The sequence below is a fragment of the Papaver somniferum genome, chromosome 5 (assembly GCF_003573695.1).
Source record: "Papaver somniferum cultivar HN1 chromosome 5, ASM357369v1, whole genome shotgun sequence".
Taxonomy (NCBI): Eukaryota; Viridiplantae; Streptophyta; class Magnoliopsida; order Ranunculales; family Papaveraceae; genus Papaver; species Papaver somniferum.
In genome coordinates, this window is record NC_039362.1 from 130,651,067 (window position 1) to 130,656,487 (window position 5,421).

The following is a 5,421-nucleotide window of genomic DNA, read 5'->3' on the forward strand; positions in this document are numbered from 1 at the left end:
TCGGTTGAAAGTATAAAAATAAGAACGTGTGAACGGTTACACTGAAAATCCGGAAGATTATCGGCTAGAGATAATACGAAAAGACAAGAAGGTGCGGCAAATAATATGAGAAGGTGCGACAAAATGAGTAACTTAAGATTTTCTCATCGCTCTTCTTCCCGCAAAAGATCGCTAAGAGAAGAGGCAAAATGTAGGGGTAAAATATCGCACTTAATTATCATGCCAGATGACCTTCTCACAAGAAAGCGAACGCCATCGCACTAAGCATATCCCAAATGACGAACCGGATGACGTCACCTACTCACGAGTGAAGTGTGAAGAGTCGTGCGAAGAAAGAGAGCACGCGCGAGAAGAGCCGTTATACATATGCGACAACAACACACGTCAACTCCGAAAATAGGGGCTTTATTAGCTGTCCTCCACTATGTAAACTCTTATATATAGGACCAACCAACATTGTATTAGGAGAGATCTTTTGGATAGTGGAGATAGAACTTGAGGAGAGAGAAAGTTATTTGTTTCTTAAGTTAGGGTTTTATCTTATCATTTTCTATTGAATTCTAAACTTAATAAAACCTTTTAAGTGTTCTTCATCGTGATTTTTTAGTTAGATTCACATATTATTAAAGGGGTGTAGCCGTGGGATTTCCTACAACTACAACAACTTATACGTACCTCTTTTTTTTTCTTGATCAGTGACAACTTATACATACTTTATTCAAGTGGCATTGGTATGATCGGCTAATGTAATAATTATATAAGCAAGTGATGGATGTATTCACAAGCCAAAATGCAATGGATTAGCTAAATTGACCCTGTCTCCAAGTAACTAGTCTTTACCCAATTTATGGTCTCTCTTGCAGCTTTAGCTTCAGCCTGCTCCTCGGATAGAATTTGTCACACCCTCTCGAAAGATCCTGCTATTACAGCTGGTTCGGTCTTTCAAGGCTACGTTCCAACAATATTTAAAGACCAGCTCTTACTTCCGGACCTTAGCTTCGCATCAGTCCATAGAGGATGCAATGCAGCAAAAGAAATAACGGAGCAACAAAAAGAAGAAAACAAGCTATACTTCAACATTGACCTGTTCCATAATGTGAATGGAACACCTTATTGCTTTCTGGAAGGTACATACTTATAGTACTGGATCATTATCACCTTATTGCATTTGTAAATGCAAGTTCTACTGCTTCCCTTGTTGGCAGACCCTTCATTATTCGTCATTCGCTGGATAGAAGTTAGTTATATCTAATGATTTTTCCACTTGTTCGCCACCTCCGCAAGCGATTTACATGACGAGCCACCCTCAGACAACGAACTGGCGGCAGCACCTTTAAGATCTCCCATCCTGCTCCTAAGTTTGTGCCCTTCTCCTCCCATAACTCCCTTAACACACCTAGAAATCTCGTCACGCCTTATAATCCCATTATTGTTTACCCTCGGCCTTAAAGCTACCTTCAAATCATCTGTAAGCATCACCGCATTCATTTTTTGCTCTGCAAAGAGTGGCCAAGCAATTAAGGGGACACCATGTATAACACTTTCAAGGATCGAATTCCATCCACAACGAGTTAAGAACCCGCCGGTTGATTCATGGCTAAGGATTTGAACTTGTGGTGCCCATGAAGAAACAACAAAACCTGACATTTTTGTTCTATCCAAAAACCCTTTTGGCAAGAATTCAAAAGGATCCGCAGCAGTTTCCGATTTCAAGTAATTTGCCTCTGCAGATTTATCATTAGGACTTCTTAGAACCCACAAAAACTTGTGTTCGCTCATTTCTAGCCCCAAGGCTAATTCAGTTAGTTGCTCACTGGAGAGGGTTCCTGCACTACCAAATGAGATGAACAAAACAGAACACAATGGCTGATTATCCAGCCACTGCAAACAACCCGACTGACCGTATCCATCATTGCTCACACCCGTTCTAATAAGTGGTCCAATCGGTAAACTGGCGGGTTATCCCATTCAAAGCCTTTATAGGACCGGGTTCGAGATCTTCAAAGGTATTGAGCAAAATACCTGCAGCCATATTAAGCCTTCCCAATACTGTAAAAGTCTTTTATAAACCTCTGACTTCCTATCTTCAAGTGGGTTCATAAGATCGGTCCCCCAGATTGGTACACAACCTGGAATCTGAATCGGATGAGGTACATCTATATACTCACAAGAGTAGACCTGGTCTATCGTGGGTAAATGGTAATACAAAGATAAACACATAGCCGTCGATGGAAAGAATATGTAAGGTGTAATATTGAACTCATTAGCAACATCAAGAGCACTTGTACCAAAAATATCAACAACAAGAGCAACGACACGGTGACCGGAAGTAATGATTTTAAGCGAGTCAGAAAGAGAAGAGAGAGAACGAGTCACTGTTGAGACAATCCGAGAACCAATAGGGACATCATTCGGAAGGTCACTTAAATTCACCGGAGGTAAAAAGATGCAATTGATAGAACCTGGAAGAAAATCAAGAACTGATTTCTGAGCTTCAGATGGAGAACTAGTAGTACTTTCAGTTGGAATGATGAATGTAACTGAGATACCATGATTATGAACGAGTCGTTTAGCAAACTCAGTGAGTGGTATGAGATGACCCATACCTGGGCTTGGAAGAATAATTACATGGGCAGGTAGAGATTTGTAAGTTTCTTCCATGCCTGAAAAAAGATTTCAGGAATACGAAGACTAAACAATTGTATCAGTGAGTTATTATTACTTTGGTAAAATTAAGGTTTATATAGAGAGCAAAGTCAATGGATGGTACACTAAAGTGCTAGTTATATTCTCCCCAACAACAAAATGTTGGAATATTTTCAACACCGCTTACCAAAGGGGGGTCCTGGGGGGCATCGCCTTTGATATGAAGGATTTAGGAGAGGCTGATGTAATCTTGGGAATTAAGATCCTAAGAAAGGGAGATGAGTTGGTTTTAACTCAATCTCATTATATTGAGAAATTTCTCAAGAAATATGGTCACTTTGATGACAATCCAGCACCTACTCCTTTAGACCATACTATCAAGTTAATGAAGAACACCGGCCGTACTCATGCTCAACTTGAGTATTCTAGTGTTATTGGGAGTCTTATGTACGCTATGCATTGCACAAGACCGGACATAGCCCAAGCCGTGGGAATATTATGTCGTTTCTCAAGTAATCCAGGATATGAACACTGGAAAGCAGTTTCAAGAGTTATGGCTTACTTGAAAGGAACAATAAATTTTGGTTTGCATTACCAAGGCTATCCCGCTGCACTAGAGGGGTACAGCGATGCTAACTGGAACAATGTAGAATCAAATTCCAAGTCAACTTCTGGATGGATTTTTACATTAGGGGGTGCTGCTGTGTCTTGGAGTTCCAAGAAGCAGACTTGTATTTCTGATTCGACAATGTTGTCAGAATTGATAGCTTTAACTGATGCATGTAAGGAGGCAGATTGGCTTAGAAACCTACTTATGGAGATTCCTTTTTGGAAGAAGCCAACTCCGGCGGTCTTGATTAATTGTGATAATCAATCTACAATCTATAATGTCTCTAATAAGACTTATAATGGAAAGTCTAGACATGCAAGTCTTAGACACTACATGGTTAGACAACTACTCAAGAGGGGAGTAGTTACGGTTAACTTTATTGAATCAAAGAGGAATTTGGCAGACCCATTTACGAAAAGTCTACCAAGTTCAGTGGTTTCAATAAAAAGGAAAGAAATGGGACTAAGGTCTGTGAAGGAAGTTTGATCTCCCATAGCAGAAACCCAACCTATGTTTTGAAAAGGATAAACAAGGTTCAATGTGGTACCAACAAGTTATGGAAGTAGATTATGGAGCACTAATATAAAAACTTCCCATTTCTTATTAGTGCTGGTTTCTGCAAGAAAATAGGATGGATGTAAATCCTTAATGAGTCTATGATTAGTAAAAGGTGTATCGCAGAAACACCTTCGAGACTTACCTATATGAGTATGGAAATAAGGCCGTTTCCTAAGAGAAGAAGACCGTTCTCTAAAGAAGACTCATGAACAAGGATATAAGCACATGGCCATTAACGTGCTTGGCTACAGAACACATGATTTTATGAAATCAATATGTGTGGAGACTCCGGTTTTATCATAAGGGGTACTTGGTTCAAGACTGGTTTCACCATAGAACCTCGATAAGGCTTTGAGTTTCTTACACTAAGTGAAGGTTCAAATCCAAAAGATACCTATCATTTATGTGTTGATTTCAACGATGATGCTTAGTCTCAATTGTGCTTGAACTACGTTGGCTTGATCCCACTCGGGTACGTAGGCAGTCACTTCGGTGATGCAGTCACTCTGATTTAAAAGTTTTAACTTTGTTTTATGGTTTTTGAAAATAGGGGGAGAATGTTGGAATATTTTCAACACCGCTTACCAAAGGGGGGTCCTGGGGGGCATCGCCCCCAGGCTGTGGTCGACCTGACAGGTCAGGTCGTGGGGGTCCAGGGGAGACCGCCCCTGGTGGGGGTTTCAAGGGGGCAACGCCCCCGGAAGAATTTTTTGAACTGACGGTTTTATTTGGCCGATAAAAGCCTGTTCGAAAATTTCGAATCCAAAAGACACCATTGATGTCTGTTGATGAAGGAACCCGACGTTTCGTGAATAGAAACCTGTTGGCGAATAAAAACCTATTCCCAACAGGTGCAAAACCCTTTATAAATAGCTTCTCCCAGTTTCGTTTAAACATATAAGAAAATTCAATCTGTTTTCTCTGTTTCAAAAAGCATCATCAGAAATCAGAAATCTCTTTGTGTGTTCTTGATTGAATCAAGGGGTACAAACCTTGAATTCAGTTTTCGTTGCAGGGCTTTCATTGTATCCTGAAGGCAATATTTCGCATACCTGTTGTAATCGCCAATTGTTATTGGGAGGGTAGAAATATTTGTCTAAAAGAAATTTATACAAGCCTTGAAAGTTTTGGAGTGCAACACTTTCTTCTCTGATTCATTCATCCTTTGTGAAACCCAATTTTTTCCAACACAAAACGTCACATCGTGCCTGTAACACCCCGGCTACTTCCATAATTTAAATTACACGCGTTTATCTATCGTGGGCTGGGCAGATTAATTTATGAGCTAGGTATGCTTAACCACCCCCTCAGGTCATCATCACCTCAGAGAATCTGCTGGTAGTAGATGAGGCAATCGGCGAATCATCTTTTGGGCACCACACCACTTGCTCCATTTTTGTGGGCCATGAAGTGCTGAGGCCGTCTTCCCTACCCTTATAAGAAACGATTTTTTAGGCACCAACTCTTTTTCATGGGGAATCATCATTTCAGTTTTAGTATGTTATTATGAAGTAAACCTAATCCACTCCTTGTCTAGGTATTTGTGTTAATACCAAACTTATCATTGTTAAATAAGTTAGTAAGTATAATGATTAATTAATGATTAG

The 5,421-nt window shown here is 40.1% G+C and overlaps 1 pseudogene; it reads right to left on the bottom strand.

Annotated features, from left to right (window-relative positions):
* Positions 1 to 1,186: 1,186 nt before the first annotated feature.
* On the bottom strand, positions 1,187 to 2,661 carry LOC113277810 (annotated as a pseudogene).
* Between the last annotated feature and the right edge of the window lie 2,760 nt (positions 2,662 to 5,421).